This window comes from Mastigoproctus giganteus, chromosome 8 (assembly GCF_048544385.1).
Source record: "Mastigoproctus giganteus isolate SK-2022 chromosome 8, ASM4854438v1, whole genome shotgun sequence".
Taxonomy (NCBI): Eukaryota; Metazoa; Arthropoda; class Arachnida; order Uropygi; family Thelyphonidae; genus Mastigoproctus; species Mastigoproctus giganteus.
The window spans coordinates 82,079,709-82,104,453 of record NC_143582.1 but is presented as its reverse complement, the minus strand read 5'-3'; the positions used below and the strand labels follow the sequence as shown (position 1 = coordinate 82,104,453).

Sequence of the window (24,745 nt, the reverse complement as noted above, 5' to 3'; positions counted from 1 at the left end):
CCATTAACTAAAAAAAATAAAAATAGCAAGAAATCTATTTGTGCCCAGGAAATGGAATCATGATTATCACAAACCTGAAACTCAAATTTAAGATAAAACTGAGTGGACACAAAGATTATGGAGAAAGAAAAAAAAAAACAACCTAATATTGTTTGGCTATGGAAGAGTATGTAGGATCCTTATGCAGGGTGTTTATTTTAAAAGTAAACCCACATTGTATTAAGTATAACACTACCGAGTAAGCTAATGGAGGATGTTATGTAACTGGAGGTGGTAATAGTTTTACATTTCAAGTGTTCGATTTGTCGTAATCCGTGTTTAAAATCACATAAGTTATCACTGGCGAATAAACATCATGCCACATACCGTTGAGCAATATGTTGTTTAGTGGAATCTTACTTGGAAACAAAGTTTACAGTAAATATCAACAAAACTTTGTTGAAAAATACTCAACTATCCTTCAAATTTGTTGAAGGATAGTTCGGCCCATATTTTCTGAACATATTGTCACCTATCATGTTTAACAAGGAATTGTAGTGCCATTTACTACATTAATAAAGGAAAAAGAAAAAAAGAAAAAGACATCTGGCTTCAATAGGAGGGGCAACCTACCATACCACACGTTTAACCACTGAAATGTTTAATTTTTTTTGGGAATCGAATCATATCACAAGGACTTTGGCCACCTAGGTCCCTTAGTTTAACATCTACAGACTTTTTATTGGGTTATTAAAGCAGACAACTTATGAGAGAAATACATGAAGCATTCAGCAGCTCAAAGTGAGTGTTGAAAATACAAGAGTGTATCAACGCAAACTCTTTGTTACATCACTCACCACATGAATAAGAGGATGAATTGCTAACAATGCTAATAATAGTATTCTTAACAAGGGAGGACTCCTCTATTCTTGTTTATAGATTATTATTTGTTAATTATTCTGAAAATAAATTATTTTCCTTTGATTGTTATAGGGTTTACTTTTAAAATGAACACCCCTGTATTAAACAGAATCTTTACATTACACAGAAATCTATCAAATGAGAATGCAATTCCACAGTGACTCCAGAAATAATAATAACATTAGTTTATTTGTAAATATGAAAAGTTACATAAATATATAAGCCAAGGCAAGAAGGGGTTTACATGAATGAAATACAGCCATGTAGTAGGTGTCACATACATTTCAGTTTTGAATTTATGCTCTCAAATACTTTAATAAGAGAAAAGCAAGCTGAGTCATTAATGAACTGAACTTACTACAAATTTTTAATCACGGACAAACTAGATTGTGGAAGAAATAATCTAAAACCATTCATTCATTATTAGAGTTTTATTTGTGATACTTTTCTTGATGAAAATATTCCCCTTTTTTGTAATTTACTGTCCTATAAAACCCTTTGTGTCACTCTTGTGGTTGAGCAATATCATCTGCAAATGACAAGCTCCCATGATTTTGAAAAAAAAAAAAAAAAAAAAAAAAATTGAAACTAGCAGTAAAAAAAAAGAGGAGAAAGTATGCCATTTTGGAGACCACCCAATGATGTATCAGAGAAGTATACCTTGTTGTCATATGTTTAAAAAAGATAACATTGGCCCAGATAAGACTAACATAAAGACCTTATAAACTGCACCAGAAATGTCATAAAAAAAGATTCATATGACAGTAACATTGCCAAGCATGGAAATTCTGTTAAAAAAATGAATTAGATAATTTTCATTGATCTTTCTGTTCTTTCATAATGGAGAACAGGAATTTGTCCAATATTCATTTTGTGAGAATAGTGAAGAAAGGATGTATTTTTCTACTTTCTTTAGAAAACTTGAATAGGGTAAATGAAATATGCCTTGAGCTAGAGACATGAGTAATAGTTTTGCATTTGGAATTTGTGGGGGAGAGAGACATTATCCATGAATTAACTAAGTTGCTGACATCTTTAAAGAGATGGCATCACCAAAGTGCAAATCGATCATTTGTTTAAAACTGGGAATGTTGTTGTTGTTATTTGGTTTTTAGGAGTATTAGCAACTAAGGCCATATTGCTCCAGGGATATGCGGTGGTCATTTCTTGACCTTTCTGCATCCTCCGTATTTGGTGGTCATGGGCACGAACCCCAGTCTGATCAAGAAGCGTGTGCTATGCACTGCTGCTCCTGCCCACCTGGCTACAGAGGCACCTTAAAACTGGGGAACTGCTGCGACAGTTGTTTGAAGAATATAAGTTTCTCATCAAACAAGAGATGGCCTCAGATGGAGAATGCATGCTAGTCTGTAAATGAAAGATGTATCTAAACTAAGTGATCATCAAGTAGTGTATGTAGTTTGTCTCATTCAACACACAAATAAAAAAGAAGTTATCTACAACTGAGTGGGTGCAAGAGTACATGTAAACAGGCTCCAGCAAATAGAGAAGTTTTTGCTTTTTTATTGACTTAAATTGGCATATTAATATTTTTTTGAGTTGCTTTATATTCCTAGTAACAATACTTTAGTTTAAATTGAATTTAGATAGAGATTTTGAAAGTTATTACGCAGTATTGATAAGGATATCAAATCCACGTGTGGACAGGTTTTGCAGCTCCCGCAAATGCAAAGTTTTTAATTATACTAAGCCGCTTTATTGACTTAATTGTTAGATTAAATCATTTTCTATAAGTAGCTTATAGACCTAGTCAAGCTCGGTGGTTTATTTTGAATTTAGATAGCATGCTTTGGAAAGTAAATAATACCTTGTGTCCGTAGATTAACTGTTCGTAACTTGCAGCCATTGTTATCTGACAACATGTCCTGACGTAAGGTTTAACAGAAAACTAGATAGCATAAGGTTTAACAGAAAACTAGATAGCGAGTATAGTAGTATCAATTAATCAGTAAAATTTATTAAACTTATTAAATTTCATTGTCAATTGAATTGTACTTTTTTAACTAAATAAATATAGCGACCTAGTTATTACAAACGTAACATCATAAATTAATACATATAAGTTGACAGGGGATAAGAAATTCATATAACGTAACTTGGAGATAATATTCACTACCAAAATACATATATATATATAGTGTTATAACTGCATTGGGATATAGGTTTAGGGTTATATTTTGTATTGGAATTTTATATGAACTTCAATAAAAATCATCAACACTCAGACCAGAGCAGCAAAGCAAAAGGCTCAAACTAGTGGAAGTGCTGAGACTCAAGGGAGAACTGAGGGGAACGGTTGTCCTCAGAATCACAGTCTATTGAAATGCACTGCTTGATTTGTGTGTGCGCGTGCGCGCAATGTAAGGAGTGTGAGGAAATCAGGCACCAACTCAGCATTGTTATGGACTTATATGAGAGCTTGAAGGACAGGGTGGATGCTCCCCTCGAAGGATTTAAATTGAGGGGCCCATCATTGCCAGAGCATGCACTTGAACATCATGCAACACAGCGGCAACCCCCAAGGCAAAATGTGCTGGTCCCAAAGGAACTAGTTGTTGTAGGTGACTCTACTGTCAGGGAAACAGGGAACATATTGTGCAAAAAGGATGGATGAACCAGGACCAGGATATGTCTGCCAGGGGCAAAGGTTGATGATGTGTGTTTTTTTTTTTTTTTTTTTTAATGAAAACCAAGAGGTATAAGAACCTATAGTACTTAGTACCGTGCTTAGGTTGGAGGTTGAGAAGGTGAAAGAAGATATTTGTTAACATTGGACTTGAACTTCTGTAGACTGTAATTTTCAGGAAATACGTATGAAGGAAGGTTGTTCCAGAAAACAGTAGTTGAATGAACGAACGAGGAAGATGAAAGGTTGGTTCTGTGAGTTGGAAGTTGAACAGTAAATGGATGTTGGCTGGTGGCGGCACGTGTTCGGACTGTTTTGAAAGAGAGAGCGGGAATTATAGAAGCCAATTCAGAAGAACGGTGCTCATGGAAGTATCTGTAGAAAAGGCATGCAGCAGAAACAGTACGTCTATGAGATAGTGAGTGGAGAGACTCTGTTGGAGATGAATCATTAATTAACCTAACTGCCTCTTCTGAATGGAATCAAGAAGCCTGAGAGAGGTTCTGGGGGCACCAACACAGATGTGGGAACAATATTCCATGCCAGGGTGGATTTGCGATTTATACAGAGTGAGCAGCTGTTTGGAAGAAAAGTAATGCTGAGAGCGAAAGAGAAAACCAAGTTTTTTAGATGCAGAGGAAGCAATATTTATAATGTGCTTGTGCCAAGAGAGATTAGAAGTCAGGGTAATCCCCAAAAGAGATATATCATTTTGCCTAGAAATCGGAGTGTCACTAAAGATAAGTATAGGAGCAGAAAAATCCTTTTTGCGAGATATAAGACAAGACTGAGTTTTAGAAGGATTGAAATCAACTAAGTTGTCTTTGCCCCTCTGGAGAATTACCCGAAGATCGGCATTTAAGGAATTGGTAGTAGATTTTCAAGAAGTTGAAGCTGATTGAACAGGGCAAGCACGATGCCAAGGGTTATAATTTGTATAACCCTTGGCATCGTGCACTCCACTTTCCATTTCTCAAAATGGAAAGTGGAATGCAATGTGCTATCATCGGCAAAACTATGGATAGGATTTCCAGTCAATGGAAGAAGGTCATTAATATACAAGAGGAAAAGAGTGGGGGAAAGAACTGAACCTTGGGGGACACCGGCATTAGTGGAGAAGTTAGAAGACAGAGAGCCATCTATCATCACCCTCAGTGAGCGATCAGAGAGAAAACTGGATAACCAATTACTAAAAACAGTTGGCAAACCATAAGATGGAAGCTTGTTTAGAAGACCTTTATGCCAAACACGATCGAAAGCCTTTGAGATGTCAAGAGCAACTACTTGTATTTCACCGAACCTTTCCATTGAATAAGTCCATAAATGGGTAACATAAGCCAGAACATCACCAGTGGATCGACACTGACGGAATCCATACTGGCAATCGTTGATCAGACGGAAGGTTTCTAGGTAGTTTAAGAGTTGGTGGTTAATTGATTTCTCCATTACTTTAGAAAGAGTAGAAGTAATTGCAATGTGACGATAATTGGATGGGAGGGATTTGTCACCCTTTTTAGGAACTGGTTAGATATGGGCAAATTTCCAAGCAGAAGGAAAAACACCTTTGGAATAATAAAGTGAAAAAAGGCGGCAAAAGAATAGGAGTAAGTTCTGGAGCACAGGTTTTGAGAACAAGTGGAGAAATACCATCGGAACCTGGAGCTTTCTTAGCATCAAGATTTGTCAAAATCCTTCTGACATCCTTTTGACGGAAGACCACAGGAATCATTGAATGGAGCGTGTTGGGAATAGTGGGAGGTGTTTTACCAAGATCATTAATATATGAGTTGGAAGAAAAATGGGATGCTAGCAGGTCAGCTTTATCCTTGGCTGAAGTGACAACAGAATCAACTGGTTTTGACAGAGGTGGGAGCAGAGATGAGCAAAAGTTGTGGGCCAATAGCTTTGGCAAGAGACCAGCATGCTCGGCTACCATTAGGGCAAGAAGTAAGTTTTCTACTCTTAGCCTGTTCAAACTCTAGTTTGGACTGATTAATAACTGCTTTACAATTGTTGCGAGCTTTGGTGTAGGCAGATAATGAAACTGAAGAATTAGAAACAAGCCAATTACGATATGCCACGTTCTTCTCTTGAATGGCCTTAGCACATTTATTGGAAAACCAAGGATTAGATAAAGGACGAGATTTTAAAGTGGAGTGTGGGATAAAGGATTCCATTCCTGCAAGAATAATTTCACTGATACGATCTGAGCAAATGTTGACATCAGAAGTTTTGAAACAGTAATCCGACCAAGGAAAAGAAGAAAAGAAATCTCGCAGGCCATCGCATTTTTTGTAATGCTAAACAACACGAGGTTGGGAATATGCATGAGATAAAGGCTCCATTGGAGAAGAGATAATCACCAAGTTGTGATCTGAAGACCATGTACTTAGAAGGGTTGTTTGTGAGAAAAAGATCAAGCATGTTGGCTGTATGATTAGGATTGTCTGGTATTCTTGTAGGTAAATGAACAATCTGTGCAAGGTCATTAGTAATTGCAAAAGCCTCAGCATCTCGACCAGCTGGGTCGGTGTGACTAGAAAACGGAAGCCAGCTGGAGTTGTGAACATTAAAATCACCAAGAAAAATTACCTTGCAGTTAGGAAAGTTGGACTGGAGAAAGTCAAGTTGCAAAGAGAGGAAGTCAAAGAGCTCCAAGTGATTAGTGGAGTTGGGAGAACGGTAGAGACAACAGATGAATTTGACACGATGAGGTTGAGAGATTTTATGCCAGAGAAGATCAAAGAGAGGAGATTCCAAATTGCCAAGTCTCTGACAGGGAATATCAGAACTGACACATGCACAAGTACCACCTTTGAGACGAAAGGAATCATACAGCGAATAATTTGGGCTTCTGAGATGAGCAGTAGTTGAATCAACCGATAACTGAGATTCTATCAGAAACAGTACATGGGGTTTGGCAGACTGCAAGTGGAAATGGACATCAGTGAGATTAGAACTGAGACCATGTATATTTGTGAAATGGATTAGTAAGTGTTTGGGAGGTTTAGATCTTTTCGCAGATAAGCTTGCTCTTTTAGTTTGACAATTCATGGTGTATTTAATAGTAAGAAAAAGTGGGTGGGACATGCTGTATGAAGTAATGAAATTTTTGGATATGGTACACAGAATATACCCACATCCCTGACATAACATGGCCTTGACAATGGCTGTTGCCCAATAACAATGTGCAGTTTAAAACTTATATTACACAGTATAACAATAAAAGTTATCATAAGGAATAAAAATTGCAATTAAAAGAATAAAATATAATTACAAAATGTTACAGAATAATGTCATCAATGAACACAAAAATATATAAACAGTAAATTATAAAAGCTAAAATTAGTGTTAATTAGTTAAAATCAGTTTTAATGGTGAAATATGTATAAGTCAAGGGATAGAGAAGTAGTAAAATAAGTATTTTCTAAATACTATGAACTAAAATTATGATTGTGATGTCATTTTATTCTGGTGTTATATATATATATATATATATATATATATTTTTTTTTTTTGAGTTTTTTGATTATGTATGGTTTGATTACAGATTCAACTTGATCGAAATTAAACAGAGATTTTGTTTGACTATAAAAGAATATTTAAAACGAGCAATTGGGCATATTTTAATGTGTTAAATACTCTTTGGATTGCTGCATGGCTATGAATAAGATCCAAATGATATGAGTTAGTTACTAAACATCACACAGCGGCAGCATACAATAAGGATAGACAGTTTGACAGTTTTTATAATAATTTACCCATATTTCTGGAAAATCTTTTGTGGCCAAGAGAAGTAAAATTAACTTAGGGAGATGGGAAGGACTTTTTCTATTTTATTAGAAAAGCAGAAACAGGGTTTATAAGATTAGTTGTGAAAGTGTTAATCACAAAAGTGACTGACCCTTTTGCACATGACAGCTCAGAATGGGCTAGTGGGTGTGAGTTCCTGCAATGAATGCTGACTTGCAGCAGTTAGTTTTTCAAACATGTGGCGGCTAGGTTTCCAATGGTGGCAGGTTCTGCAGAGTATTTCTTTGGGGAGTTTTTAAGTTTTATAAAAAAAAAATTAACACTGTACATAAATGCTGTTAAATATTAATTTTTTATGAATTTGACTTCACTTAGAAAAAAAGTTATAGTCAAAAGTCAAATAAGAATTTTAAAAAATCATGGCAAAAATCACAAAAGAAACAAAAAAAAAAAAAAAAACTCATTTTTTTGATGAAGTATTATTATCTACATCTATTTCAACATTACTTGATTCAATTTAATCAACTGCCAGATCAGAATTCCCAAGGAGATATTCAATTTCTGCTTCTGTAAGACCAAATAAGACTACTAGAGCTAACAAGTGTGAGCTTTTCTTCCAACCTTCAAAGCAATTTTCTTACTGCCATCTACTATGAATTTTCCACAATTAGTTGCAAACACAGATAAGATACGGCAAGATCTCAATAAATCTAGACAACTCAGACATAAAGATACATTATATGTATACACATATGCTTTCTATATGAAGCCTACAGTTGAAAATCATATGTATATAAGTTTGTAATATGCACAGAGCCCGCACATGAAAAAATGCATACAGTAAACTCCCATTACAGTACTTTTAAAGGCTTCAAAGAGCATTATAAGCAGGAAAGCATTATAAGTGGGATCCCCACTTCACTTGATTGTTCATGAGAACAGATGAAAAAAGTAGTAAAGGCAGGAGTGTTATGAGTTGACTATATATACATGTATACTCACAAAAGGTTTAAAAATGAGGAGTAACTGAAAAACAATAAACAATATGAATCTGATATACTGGCAAAAAGTGAGAAAACTATTAAATTTACACAAGTTCAGAATTAATAGAAAATAAATAATGCTTATTCATTCAATTTACTGAAGACATCAAGTATTAGAGAGTGAAAGAGAAAGTATTAGAGAGTGAAAGAGACAAAGTTTTAAAGACTGACAAAGAGCAGTTCCATTATATGTTTGATTAAAGTATTCTAAAATAATACATTTTTAATATATACGTATTACTGTATGATATTTGAAATTGATTTTCATTAAGTTACCAAAATTTCAGAATATCTTTCAATGGACACATGATAGAGATATAATTTTGGTATATTTGGAAATCAGTGGATCAATTTTATTTAGAATCTGCACCGTTTCCTCCATAGATACACTTTTTTTGTTTTTTGTTGGCCAATGCTCTATAAGAATAATGGTACAAAATCCACTGATTAGCAGACAATCCTGATAATGTCTGCAGGCAGGGAATGCTGCTAAAGTAATGGTTTATAAGAGAAGAAAAAAATTTTTTTTTTTTTTTTTTTTTTGGAGTAAAAAAATTTAACAAATGTCAGTTCAACCAATGTTAGTTGAAAAGTAAATTAACAATGGTTATTATATACACAGTACAGTATTGTATGGTATGGTGTACAGTAGATGTTTTAGTTTTCAGTTTTAACTTCAAAATTATAAAAGAGCTAGTTGTGTATTTAGCCTTATTGAAATTAAATATAAATTAAAATAGATACCGAAATTAGGAGACCTATTATGATAAAACATATGAAGGTAAAATCCACTGTACACTTTGTGGCCAGCAAAACTTAAACTGCCTAGTTAATGAAATGGTTATAGTGCTCACAGCAGAATAACTTTCTCTACATAATGAGTTATCATAGCATTACACTAATTTCAAGCAAATTGCACTGCCAAAAATGTGTCATTTATTTAAATGTTAAGACAATGGTATGAGGGCCTGTTTCAGGATTTAGTAGTCTCAGGTTCCTCATCAGGTAGCAATGATGGCCAAAGCACACGGATCACATTGTTTTAAGTTAAACTTAATCATACCAATGCTACACAGAAATGGCAGCATAACATCAAACAATTTCTTTACAACTGTTTTGTCTGAGCTGTTCACTAAAGACCACCATCTGCTGAGGGACCAATAAGTCCTGAAGAAGATGAGACTGACAGTTTGGTTTCCAAATTCAGATGTTCATTTCTGATCTAATCATTGCTCTTTCCTTTCTACTAAATTTTTTGTATTAGCATTAACACGAATTCATATTTCTTCTGCTGAAGAGATTTAATCCTTTAACCAGAGACTGCAAGTGCTTAAATTTGTAGCACCAGCAGGCTATGTCAGTCCATAAGCTGCTGTTTCAGATTACTTTATTTGCTGAGAAGAAAACAAAGGCTAATAATACAGTAATGACATTATTGAATATTGAGAGTATAAGAAAGATAACAATCATAATTTTATTCTATTTTATGAATTTTGCCAGAGCATCCTATGCATATTGTGAAACTGCTCTTTACAGATATATGCAGAACACTTTGCATATATTTGTTTTCTTTTTTGGATTTTTTTTTTTTTTTTTTTTTTTTGCTGAACAATAAGCACATCTTCCTTGTACATCTGCTGAATGCTTTTGTTTTTCTTCTGGTTCCCCATATAATTTCTTTATCTTGCTTCCCAATGGTGTCGAAAGTGTTTTTATTTTTGATTGTTCTACTTGATGTTCTTTCATTCAATTCAGAGCTAACTCCTTCAAATAGATGCAATGAATTTCTTTGCACTGATTGCTCAACTGGTAGATTAGAATGAACAACAAATTTTGGGTCTTGTTACAGACATGAAAGTAAGTTTGCTTTATAGATTTTGGAGTGCTAAACATGGAAATAGTGCTTAAAATAGCAGATTGGCTCTTGTTTTCGAAAAAAGTAGTTTTTTATATTTATACAAGGTATGTTTGATTTATATGGCAATAAGATGTAGCTACACACGTACCTATATCAAACACAGGATCTTTTCGCTTTTTGCTTGTATTCAGCTTCGGGAGCATACCTTTTCACCATCCAATAATAATTGGTTAACGTGGTGGCACTCCATTTGCTTTTATATCTTTGTTCCATCACTGATGTCTTGATGGAAGCACTCACCATGTTTGTCGTTGACGGCACCACATGGTTTGGTGGGAAGAAATCCAAGTGTGAGTGCAAGAAATGCATCTTCAATGATATGTTGTACCCCAGTTTTTAGTAAGAAGTAATGAGATCTTCCACAGGATGCCTGCAGTTGCTGGCTTTGACATTTTGTAGAAAACCAGTTGAAACATTTCGAAAAGCTTTCCTTACTATCATTAAGGACACATTCAAACTGTTTGTCTTTGAAAAGTGCCTTATTTGTGGACCAATGAAAATGGCTGCCTTAACCATCTGTGTACTAAGTTTTCAAGAGATGACAAGTCCTGCTGCAAATGCAGCAGGAACATCCTGATAAAACAACCTGTGTAAAATGTGGTTGGGTTGATAGATGAAATAGTCCACAGGACATTGGAACAGAGTTTTTACAGTCAGGGTAAGCATAGGATGTGGGGTACCATTTCAATTAATGGTGGGTAGCTTACCCTGTGAAAATACACAAATGCACCTATTTCTCACAGTGAAGTGGTGTTCTCGTGTGAGAGCAATGTGGAATAAGATGATCCCTGCATTTCTCTGCTCTGCACTGGATACTTCCATGGCACATTCCAATTTTTCATGATTGCAATGGATACATGTAGAATGTCTCTTCGGTTGCAGCAAACGCAATGGAAGAGGGCTAGTGCAAGGACTCTTACTAGCTATTTTTTGGCAGAGATACAAACTCACATGATATGAATAGGGTTTTGATACCCTATAATGGAGCACGCAGATGAAGTGCAGAACTTCAATATGTTATAATGGAGAAATTGAAGTAGTGGCATGTGATGCAAGAAAGCAAGTGTATGAGCTTATGCAGCACCAACCAAAAAAAAAAAAAATTTCACACAATCGTTCCCTCTATATGTTTGACCAGTTTGTCCTTAAATTTATTTAACCTATCAATCACAACAACAGATGGAAGTTTGTTCCAGCAATTAACCACCCACTGGCTAAAGGCAAATTTCTGCACATCTATTCTATATCTGTCTTTCCTTAATTTGAATTTATGCCCCCTTAGGTTCATAATTTGAACAAGTGGAAGAATCCCATCAGAATTCATTGTGCTCAACCCATTCAAGGCCTTATACACCTCAATCAGATCACTGCGCAGGTGCCTAGTCTCCAAGCACTGCAATTTGCAGAACTTAAGCCTCTCTTGTAAGAGGATCCCTTTGTTCCCCTCACCAATCTTGTTGCCCTTCTCGGTACACACTCAAGCAAATCTACATCCTTCCTAAAATGAGGCTTCCAGACCTGTACACAGTACTCAAGGTGTGGCCTGATCATTGCCTTATACAGAGGGACAATCATCTCCTTTTCCCTGCTAGCAAAATTCCTACATATCATTGACAAAACCCCATGACCTGCCCTGGCAGCCTATCTGCATTGCTCAGAAAACTTCATATCTGACTGCACAATTACTCCCAGGTCTTTTTCATTTTCTATCACCTTAAGTGTAGTACCACACAGTTGGTATGTTTCTCTGGGGTTACTTCTACCCATATGCAGTACTTTGCATTTGTCAAGGTTAAACTTCAATTGCCACTTCTCAGCCCATCTGCAATTATTTGTACAGTATGTATATAGTGACGGGGTGGCAGGAAAGCTGGCTGGGACTGTCTAGTACAATAAATAAATAAATAAATAATTAAAAGTACTAAGTCTTGGGAATTTCTCTTGCAAGTATGTGAAGCCTTCATGAAATTTTTCATGAGCCCCAGTTTTATATGGAGTGGTGGAAGCAAAACTTTATTTGGATCTACCAGAGGTTCAAATGCTGTGTTCTCCATTCCACGTGTTAATGATTTTCGATGAGGCCAACACCTCTTCTCTTAGTGCATATCCTTGGCACGACTATCCCACTCACAGAGAAATCAACAATACTTAGTGTAACCCTTTTGCAGTCCTAATAAAATGGAGAATACCTTTAAAGCACCACATATCCATCACTCATACTTCTGATAGTGTACACCTGCGAGTATTTCATCATGTTTCTTTTTTGTGAACGGCATAAGCAGCAGGTATTGAAGGCAGCATATTTCCATTGTGTAATAACAGCCTTAAGACTAACCTTATAAGCATCTATAAACTGTAGCTATTCTCTGGGAATGTGCCTCATGTACATTACTGCCATTAGACCATCAACATTGGCTACTAGAGACGGTCGTTTTCAAAGCCGCTAAGTGGATTTTTCTTATTTATTGATTTGAAATTATTGTTTTTCTAAAACTTTTGATTTAAATTTAGTAGTATAACATTATTTTGTGATTTTCTGATTAATTTGGTGTATTTATTCTTTACTCGGCCTTGTAATTGCATAAAAGTATCGGTAAAGGTTTCCACGTGTTTCAACTCCGCTAACCGTTCGTAATTTTCCCGCCTTTGTGATACGATATACCGTACTAGATAGCGTTAGTTGAACTTCGTTAGCAGTTAAATTGTACGTTTAAATAAATACATATAACGACTTAGATTACAAACGTAATATAATTAATTATATTTAACATAATTAATTATACATATAACCACTTAGGTTACGTAACATAAATAATTAGTAAAAACAAATAATTAATACATAACTTGATACGAAAGTTATATAAAGGGATTTCGCAGATAACACTCGTTACTGAAACGTAAATATTTCGTAGATAACACTCGTTACTGAAATGTAAATATTCCGTAGATAACACTCGTTACTGAAACATAAATATAGCGTTATAACTGTGTTTGGATACAAGTTTAGGATTTAATTTTGTACAGAAATTGAAATTTTATTGAAAGTAAATATAAATCATGACTCAAACCAGAGCAGCAAAGCAAAGGGCTCAAGCTAATGGGAATGCTGTGGCCCAGGGGAGAACTGAGGGGGGCAGTTGTCCTCTGAATCACAGCCTTGTAAGATGCACTATTTGCTTGATGTTTGCGGAGCAGTCAAGTATGGGACATGATACTGCCATGGGGGATGTCTTTGTGTGTGTGCGATGCAAGGAGTGTAAGGAGATAAGGCGACAACTCAGCATTGTTATGGGCCTATATGAGAGCTTGAAGGATAGGGTGGATGCCCTCGAAGGATTACAAGTGAGGGGCCCATCAAGCTCTCAGCTGCCCACACCAATGCCAGAGCTTGCACTTGGTCATCGCGGAACACAGCGGCAACCCCCAAGGCAGAATGCGCTGGTCCCAAAGGAACTAGTAGTTGTTGGTGACTCTACTGTCAGGGAAACGGGAAACATGCTTTGTAAAAAGGATAGGTGGAATAGGACCAGGGTATGTCTGCCAGGGGCAAAAGTTGATGACGTTGTAGAGCGGATATCATCCTTTAAGGGCACAAAAGGTGATACAGTTGTACACGTTGGCACTAATGACATTAAGAGTAGGAGACCGGCGGAATTACTTGACAAGTACAGGTCACTGATGAAAAAAAACCGTGAATTAGGGTTGAAATTGAAAGTGTCTGCAATTCTGCCCAGACACGATAGGAGGGAGTATATGATGAGAGCCCTGTCAATCAATTCGGCCCTGGAAAGATTGTGCAGGGCTCAAGGGGTAGAATTTTTTTCAGCCTGGTCTGTACTTGTTAACAGGAGAGACTGCTTCTACAGGGATGGGATACACTTAAATAGAAAGGGTGCAAGAATGTTTGCTGATGCTGTCGAGGCAATGTTAGGTGGGTCGGAAAACTGCTAGATTGGGGGGATACAAGGACTAATAGATTAACAGTAGCCACTGGCAGAGGTGAAAGTGATTCTTGCACTGCTTCTATTGGAATGAGCCGCAGCCTGGAAAATAAGATGCAGGATATTTCAGAGACTGCTGGGAATCATTGGGGTACAAGTAAACACATGGGTTGTGTTAGGGTAGCTAAGAAAAAGAACAGGTGCATGTATACTTGTGTGTACACCAATGCTAGGAGTTTAGTAAATAAATTTGATGAATTTGAGGTGTTGCTCAAAACATCAAAGGCAGATATTGTGGGGATTTCAGAGACGTGGTGTCACACAGATATAAGAAATGCAGAACTGGAATTTGGGAAGTACAATGTCTACAGAAAGGATAGACAGGATAGGAAGGGAGGAGGGGTTATGCTATTAGTTAAAAAACACATAAAATCCAAGGAAGTGAAGCCAGTCGACATCGCTGGACAGTGCAGTGTCGAGTCAGTTTGGTGTGACATAAGCATTGGGAGATCAAAATTGAGAGTAGGAGTGTGCTATAGGCCTAATGACTCTGATGAGTATAATAAGAAACTGTTCGGAGAAATAGAGTGGGCCAGTAAATCAGAGAGTCTTATAATGGGGGATTTTAATTTCCCAGATATTGACTGGAATTTGGGGGCTGGTCACTCACACAGTAGCAAGGCTTTTGTGGATTTATTGGATGATTGTTTTCTACATCAGCATGTTCGGGAGGCAACTAGAGGGAGTAATACTCTTGATTTGATTATCAGTAGTGATTCTTCATGCATTAAGAATCTGCAGATAAATGAACCACTTGGTGGCAGTGATCACAGTGTGCTGAAGTGGGAGTTACTCAAAGAGGTAACTACCATTAGGGGTAAAGGGAAGGGGTATTGCTTTGTAAAGGCGACTACAATGGACTGAGACAGTATTTAAATTCTATACAGTGGGACCAACTGATGATGTTACCAACAGCAAATTCAAAATGGGAAGCATTCAAAGAACTTATCGTGGAAGCTACTAGGTTTTACATACCAACTAAGAAATATTGTTCAAGGTTTAGGCCTAAATGGTTGTCAGATGAACTAATGAGGCATATGGCAGAGAAGAAAAATGCATGGGATACATACAAATTAACACGTGACACGGACGCCTATGATAGATACAAGTTGATCTGTAACCAAGTTACAGAGGAGGTTAGGCAGGCGAAGGCAGATTACGAGAGATCCTTGGCAAGGGATGCGAAGAAAAACAGCAAAGAGTTCTTTACTTATGTAAACTCTAGAAGGAAGGGGATGAATCAGATTGGTCCACTTGAGATCGATGGGTCAACTGTTGATGACCCTGCTCGGGTAGCTAACAAACAAAATGAATATTTTGCATCGACATTCACACATGAGGAGTTATTCAGCGAGGGGAATGCCAGAGGTGTATTCAACTCTAGCAGTAAGCTAGAGAATCTTGTAATAACTGAGAGCAAAGTGGAGGAGAAATTGTTGAAGATAAACACAAGAAAGGCACCTGGGGTGGATGGGATCTATCCAGTTATATTAAAGGAGGCAGCAAAGGAGGTAAGCAAACCCTTAGCCATAATTTTGAGAGCTTCCTTGGACTCAGGGGAGGTACCCATTGACGGGAGATGTGCAAATGTGACCCCAATTCACAAAGGGAGATCAAAGGCTGACACAAGTAATTATAGACCTGTGAGTTTAACTTCTGTTCCCGGAAAATTAATGGAGGCACTGGTGAAAGAAGCACTGCAGGATCATCTAGACAAGACTTCAGTTATAACTAGGACACAGCATGGTTTTGTTAAGGGGAAGTCTTGCCTGACCAATTTGATTGGATACTATGATGCAGTCACAAAAGAACTGGATGCAGGGAATAACTTTGATATTATATACTTGGATCTTAGAAAGGCTTTTGATACTGTTGCACATGGAAGACTGCTGCACAAATTGGAGCAGTGTGGCATTAGAGGCAAGTTGCTGCTATGGATAAAGGGGTGGTTGAGGGGGAGAAGACAGAGAGTGGTAATCAATGGACACTGCTCATCGTGGACTAATGTTATTAGTGGAGTCCCTCAGGGTTCAGTATTGGGGCCTTTATTGTTTTCTGTATTTATAAATGATATTGATGATGGTATATCAGGCTTAATGTCCAAGTTTGCAGACGATACAAAGGTTGGCAGGGTTGTCAAGGACACTACTGACACTATGCTGCTGCAACAGGATTTGGAAAGGTTGAGCAGATGGGCTTCGAGGTGGCAAATGAAGTTTAACATTGACAAATGTAAAGTACTACATATGGGAAACAGCAACCCCAGAGCAATGTATCAACTCTGTGGTACTACACTGACAGTGGTAGAGAATGAAAGGGACCTGGGGGTGGTGGTGCAGGCAGATATGAAGTTCTCTGAGCAGTGCAGACGAGCTGCAAGAGTAGCTCATGGTGTATTGTCAATGATATATAGGAATTTTTCTAGCAGGGATAAGGAGGTGATTATTCCCTTGTATAAGGCAATGGTCAGGCCACACCTAGAGTACTGTATACAGGCCTGGAGGCCTCATTTCAGGAAGGATGTAGAGCTGCTGGAACGAGTACAGAGAAGGGCAACTAGATTGGTGAATGGGACAAAGGGGTTCTCTTACGAAGAAAGGCTTAAGTTTTGCAAATTACAGTGTCTGGAAACTAGGCACCAGCGGGGTGATCTGATAGAGGTGTACAAAGCCTTGAATGGTTTGAGCATGCTCAATGCTGATGGGATTCTTCCTCTAGCTCAGAAAAATCACCTGAGAGGGCATAAATTCAAATTGAGGAAAGACAGATGTAGGATAGATGTGCGGAAATTTGCCTTTAGCCAGCGGGTGGTTGGTGGGTGGAACAGACTTCCATCCCTTGTCGTGGAAGTTGATAGCCTAAATAAGTTTAAGGCTCAGCTGGACAGGTATTTCGAACGAACAGAGGGGTGAAGTGGAAGTGGTTATTTTTATTTATTTATGTTACTTTTTTTTTTTTTTTTTTTGGCTGATGCTGCATAAGCTTGCTTTCTTGCATCAAATGCCTCTACTAATGCTAATGCTAATGCTAAAAACATCCTTACAAATGGTGAGTTATGTGAAAGTGACAACAAGATGTTGTCACTTTCACATAACTCATTCTGATCATTCTGTGAAAGTGACAACATCTTGTTGTCACTTTCACAGAATGATCTAGAAGATTCAATTGTTGTAGCCTCGGGGCCAAAAGCTCTGCCTTATTGAATCATTAAGCTCACCTTCTGTGATCTTATGTGGTTCAGAAGGATAAAGGTTTGGACAAAATGGTGGATCCCTTGATGTAGACGGCCACTCTACTTCTTTGTGTATGTCAAGTTGATGTTCATCAGTGTCTTCATCTTCAACAGAGTTTACAGAAAAATGGTCAGGTGGTTCAGAAATTGGTATTACTTCACTGTCAGGCACGAGACAAATTGCAGATGGTATATTTGCGTACGTCACTATCCAATCCACTTTTTATTCATTGTCATCCCTTTTCTCCCTTTTCTAATAGGAGGCATTATACAGAGGTAATAGTCTGTGACTTGATTTTTTGGCTCCCTACATATCATGGGCACTGCAAAAGGGGTAAAATGTCCCTTTCGATTCACCCATGCATTGAGTTTTGGTCAAGAGGTAGTGCAGATATCTGTGGAGCCCAGTGTCCTTTGTATATGTGTACTTTACACTCAAAGTACAAGAAATATGCCTTTTATCTGGGTTGAGTTAAGGGACATTTTCTTGGAGCTAACATGACTACTCCACATATGCCACAGAAGTCATCCAGACTATTCAGGCAATTACAGGCATATTAATCTTACATGACACATATACTGCACAAAAAGTAGGAATCTCAAAGAGAACAACCATTAAGTGAGAACAAATTACCCAGTACTAAGCCATATTTGAGGATTACTGCAACAGAGTTGAAGATGCATTTGAGGCAACAACTATTTTCTTATCATGTGATTGGCAACCGTTGCCAATCACATGATAAGAGAATGGTGGTACTGAAACTGTGGTGTTGCCATCCATTTTGCCGAGAGCTGTAGTTGATAATGTAGAGTAACTCGCTAATCATCATCAGCCATTTTCAAACCACTGCAGGATGAATGCCTCTCCAGAAACTTTCCAGTTCCTTCTGTTTTGTGCAATGGCCATCCATTTACTACCCACTAACTTGTGAATTTCATCTGTCCATCTCCATCGTTGTCTTCCAGTTTTTCTTCTAGCTCCTCTTGAGTACCATTCTGTTATTCTCTTAGTTCATCTGTCATCATATCTTTGAGCTATGCATCCTACCCAAGACCATTTTAGTTCTTTAGTTTTGATAAGAATGTCCTTTACTTGAGTTTGCTGCCTAATCCATGTGTTTCTCTTCTTATCTGACAGTCTGATTCCTAATATAATTCATTCCATTCTTTGCTGTGTAGTTCTCTGCTTCTCTTCCATTTTTTTGGTAAGTGCCCAAGTTTCACTTAATAAATCAAGGTGGGGAGTATACATTGGTTCATTATTTTACATTTCAGACAAATTAGGATATTGCGCTTCTCAGTATGTGACTATATTTCCTGAACAGTATCCATCCAAAATTTATTCTTCTCTTGACTTCCAGCCATTCATCATTATTACAGCTATTGACTTGTCTCAGATAAGTATATATATGAATCCACCTTTTCAATTACTGCTCCTTCAATCAGGCACCTCCGTAGCCATTTGGACAGGAGCAGCAGTGCATAGCACACGCTGCTCTGTTCTAATATTATGCCCGGAACAGCTTTATTCCACTTTGTTCCATCCTTCCCCATAAACCAGTATGTAGTTTCTACAGTTGTCGGAATGTCATCATCATCACTTGTATCGGTATCATAATCTGTCAAAGTTTGGCGATCTGACTCTCCTACATCTTCACTACTGTCAATATCATTAATGACTTCTTCTTCACCTTCATCTAAAACATCAAAAGAACGTTTTCTTCCATTTTAGAGATAATGGACTAAAAGAGAAAACAGAGAAAATTCTGCATACATGAGCAAGGAGAAAATGGCTAATTCATTTACACAACACGCTAACACTAATAGGTGCAATATGGTCTAAAAGACCGACTTACTTTTTCAGCTTACCATAGAAAACAATAAACAAGAGTTAAATTATATTATAATAAAGTTAAACAATATTTAACTTAAGTTAAATATTGTTTAAATTTATTATAATATAATTTAATTATTTGGTGAACCAATTTGTCAACACTTGTCTAGTACACGTTTTGCATAAAACAGAAATGGCCCAGTTTTTCACACGCACACAAACACAAAAGTCCATGAATCTTAAAAATATCCAGATTTCAGATTTTCTACCTGTACTTCAATTCCAATAAAGTCTTTGATACTGTAACACATATATCATTGTTGTAAAAATTGGAGCAATATGGCAAGCTTCTCCAATGGATAAAAGGATCGTTAAGAGGAAGTAAGATGGTAAAAGTTCAAGAGTGGTTATAAATGCTTACTGCTCTTCATGGATTAATGTGATGAATGAGTTTCCACAGGTGTTGGTGTTGAGCCTTATTGTTTTTAATATTTATTAATAATACTGATGTAGATATTTCAGGTTTGATGTCTAAGTTTGCTGATGATACAAAGGTAGATGCAATGGTAATGATCAGAGAATGCTCATCCAAGAGGACCTAGATAAACGAAACTGATTGGCTGGGAAATGGCAACAGAGGTTTAACAGTGATAAATGCAAGATATTGCATTTAGGCAGCAGTAATATACCAGATAACATATCATTTGGGTGACACCAATCTCAAAGTAGTGGAGTGCACAAAATATTTAGGAGTATTTGTGTAACCTAAAACGAAATTCCATGAGGGGTGTAAGCAAACTCTTGGAACAACTCATGGGGTTCTGTCAATGATACACAAGAACTTTGCCAGAAGAGAAAAAAGGAGGTAATTATCCCATTAGTTAGGTCATATATGGAATACTGCATAAAGGACTGCAAAAAATAAATTTTAGGAAGGACATAGACCTTTGGTTAAGGATGTAGGGAAGAGTAACAAGGTTAGTTGAGGGCACAAAAAGGATATGCTTAGAAAGACTGGGAATCTGCAAATTATGATCTCAGAAAACTAGGCACCTGAATAGAGACTTTATTAACTTAAAGTAGCAGGGAGAACTGAAGAGGGTGATTCGCATATGAATCATGGCATAACGAAATGTGCTACTTGTGCAATGTTTGCAGATTATCTGGAATGGGACATGATGGAGCCAAGAGTAAGGGGATATGGTTTTTTGCATTCGGTGTGCAAAGAATACGAGGAACTTAGAAAAACTCAGCGTTTTGATGGGTGTTTATGAGAGCTTGAAGAACAGGATGCAGGCTGTCAAAGGAATTAAAATGTGGTGGGCCTATCAAGCTCACAACTGCCCAACTCAGAATGGACAGACAGGACAGCAGGGGGGGGGTTATGCCCTTAGTTAAGAAGTATATTAAATCTAAGCAGTGAATGCATTCTACATGGGCAGCCAGTGCAATGTTAAGTCAGTCTGGTGCAATCACTGAGAAAGCAAAAATGAAAGTAGGAGTGTGTCATAGGCATAAGGACTGTGATGAGCATAACAAATAACTAAACAGAGAAATAGAATGTGCCATTACATCAGGATGTCTTATAATGGGGGATTTTAACTTTCTGGATAATGATTGGAACTTGTGGATTGGTTACTCGCAAACAAGCAAGACTTTTGTGGATTTATTGGATGACTGTTTTTTACAACAGCATGCTGGTGAAGCAACAAGAGAAAGGAATACACTTGATCTGATTAACAGTAGCAATTCTTCATGCATTAAGAACCTACAGGTAAAGGAAGCAGTGTTTACAGTGTGCTGGTGTGGGAATTACTTAAAGACATAACTAATGTCAAGAGTAAAGGGAAGGGCTTTTGCTATCGTAAGGGTGACTACAGTGATTGCAGACAGTTTTTAAATTCTACACAGCAGAAGTGTCTGATGATGTTACCAACAGTAAATTCTAAGTGGGTTCTAAATTCTAAATGCATTCAGAGAAGTAATCATAGAAGCTACTATGGTATTCATACCGACTAAGAAATACCATTGCATGCTTAGACCTAAATGGATGTCAGATGAACTGATGAGACTTATGAGAGAGAAGAAAAATGCATAGGATGCATATAAATTATATGAATTATTAGAGAAGACTATGGACTAAACTAGTCTGTAAACAAGTCGCAAAGGAGGAGAGGCAACCTAAGACAGATTACGAAAAGAGTCTGGCAAAGAATGCCAAGAATAGCAGCAAAGACCTCTTTACTTATATTAACAGTAGAGGGTAGGAGTTGAATCTCATTGGTCCACTTGATGTCAATGGTTTAACTGTTAATGATCCTGCTCTGGTTGCTGAAAATCTGAATAGTATTTTGTATTTTATTCATGCATGAAGAGTTCTTTGGAGAGAGGAATGCTAGAAGTTCATCAAAATGTAATAGGTGGCTAATTGATTTTGTGATAACAGAGAAAAGTGGCAGAGAAATCTGAAAAATAGGTGTCCTCCTAACATAAAAAAGGGTTGGATGGGATCCATCCAATTATATTAAGAGAGGAAGCAAAGGAGGTAAGCAAACCATTAGTCATAATTATAATAGCATCTTTAGATTCAGGAGAGATTCCTACAGAATGGAGATGTGCAAATGTATCCCCAATTCACTAAGGGGAATCAGTGACTTAAATAATTACAGACCAGCTTAACTTCTAACTTAGCTTAACTTCTGTTCCAGGGAAAATAATGGAGTTTCTGGTTACACAAGTAATGCAGGAATGTCTAGACAGGAAATGCAATTATGCTGCAGTATAACTGCATTTCTTGTGTAGGCGGATTTGATAAGGGGATATCTTGTCTGACCAATGTGATTGGATATTATGATGCAGTAACAAAGAAAGCAAAAATAATTTTGAAATCACATACTTGGATTTCAGGAGAGCTTTTGATATGTTTCACATAAAAGACTGCTGTAGAAATTGGAGCAGTGTGGCATTAAGGTAGTACTCCCACTCTTCTCCCGCTGAACCATTCCTTTATCCAGAGTTACCACTCTGGATAAAGGGATGGTTGAGTGGGATAAGACAGAGAGTGGTTATTAATGGACACTGCTCTTCATGAACTAATGTTATTAGTGGAATCATGCAGGGTTCAATGCTGGGCCCACCAATTATTGTGTTCTATATTTATTAATGATGATAGAAAATAAAATTTAAAAAAGTAAGCCACAGAAAACAGATATCAATGATAAGTGTCACAATTACAACAATTATAATCTGTAGAGATGAATCCATTTCTACAGATTATATGACTGTGCATATGAAAAGTTACAGAAAATGCTGTCTGAGAAAACGTTTTACAGAATTTAATGGTATATGATAAAGTGCAAAGTATTCAGTTTTCATCATTCACCTCATATCTTTGTACAATTATCAAGAGATATAATTTTGTCTTATCATGTCTTTTATCATGGTCAATATTTTTGTGAGTAGCAAGTGTAACTGGAATGGGGCAACTCGGCACGGGCCACTTAGCGCAGCCATTTGGGCATGACCATCTCAACGTAGACTCAATTCAGCACCACCCAACTTGATGCTAAGTACAATGGTCAGGAGTGGCAATGCAATTTAAAGAGCATGTGCTTTAAATAACATATGCTCTTTAAATGGACAGGGGTTCAAGCCCCTGACTGCTAAATATGGTTGATCTGCAAACCCATACTTTACCAAGCGTGGCAGATTATGGTCCATTCCTCAACATGACTTGTTGATGAGGCCTCCATCTGGCAGTGGACTAACAATCGCTGCAGATTTATTTATATAAAAATTTTAGTCAAGGTATATAAAGATGTAGGTTTAAATAAACTCAGCAGCAAGTACATTTTCTGAAACTCATAGATAAAGGTCAAAATAAAAGCAAATAAAGTAGTGTTTTTAAATGGTAGCAAAATATTTATTAATTTTAACTTTTGTATAAAATTTCATTAAAACAAAATTAAAAAAGGGGTACACCGCAAATTTGTTTTAACAGTTCAAAGTTATGGGCAATGCCTCTGAAATATTCAACATAATTTCGATTATTTAAATTTCTAATGACGGCTTGTATTCTTGTATCTGCTTCTTTGTATTTTGTCAATTTCAAGGTTCTTATTGCGATTATTGCTTGCAGTAAAAGTCTCATCCCCTTTGAACTTTATGTAATCCACAAATAAACTTCCAGATATTAGGATGTTCTAATCCTAGCTCGCACTACAGTCTTCTGTGTATCGCTTCTGCATGATTGTTAGTTCGGTTATCATTGTTTCAATATAAATTCCGCATTTCATGTGGAAATAGTGGTGAATGTCTACCATTACCTCGTCTCTGTCTTGTCTCTATGTAGTTGTCCTCAAATCAACCACCTCCATGCATTTCTGCCATAATAACAAAGGCAGTGAAATTTTGAAAGTTCCATCAACATATAATTTTTTCAATTTTTTTAGTAAAAATGCATTTTTTTTGCCTTCCAAACAGAAGAAGAATATTTTGCTAGTATGTTTCTTTTCCTTCTCACCAATTTTCTCAGTGCGCTGCAATTAAGCATGGGGCTCCTTGGCAAGCTTCTAACAATTACCTAAATGTGAATTGATAATCTGCAATGTTCCTTCTACAGTTTCTGTAGCCTGCAATTTTATTTTTCTAATTGTACTTTCTGTTTCTACACTTGATATTGAGGTGTCATGTGAATGTATTGATTTACTTAACTATTTTACCATTTCTAACATGAATCTATGCTTTAAATATATCCTTTTTCTTGCATTACCAAAAGTTAGTTATCATATCTGCAGCAACTTTATCAAATACATACAAATATCCATCACTGGCTATCTTTATGAGATGTGTAAATGCCACAATTTTTAAATAAATTAATATATATATACAAATTTCACATTAATTTAACCCAAGCAGACTGAAAAATGTCGACAACTAATTTTCTTTTTAAAACTTACATCTTTATATACCAAGACTACAATTAAGCCCCACCTATTATGTCTCGCCAACTGAATTCCTATGTTTATAAATTTTTTAAAATTAAATTATATTATTTTAAATTAATTTCAATGCAATTTTATGCTGCATGACAGTTTTGAAATACCAAGTTATTGATTCCAGGAATTTTTAAATTTTTTTCAATTTATTTTCAACTTTTTTCATTTTTTTTTTATGACCAGGTGTCATTCTGCTGACAAAGAATAAAAAAGATACTAATCTTCTCTCACTAACTTCTCACTATAAGAAATCATAAATAACACCAAGTGGGCCTTCATTAATTAAAGTTTCACTGTAACAAAAATATTTGTAGAATATGATTGACGTACCTTATTATTAACTTTTTGTAGTTTGTTGTACTGAATTCTTCATCAAAAAATTCAGTGTAAATAAAGTCCAAATTTCCAAAGTCCTCAATT

General features: G+C 36.6%; 1 protein-coding gene across 1 annotated transcript in view; it reads right to left on the bottom strand.

Annotated features, from left to right (window-relative positions):
• The window catches only part of LOC150081680 (uncharacterized), an 833,960-nt gene that overhangs the window by 547,952 nt on the left and 261,263 nt on the right, over positions 1-24,745 (bottom strand). The window lies entirely within an intron of this gene.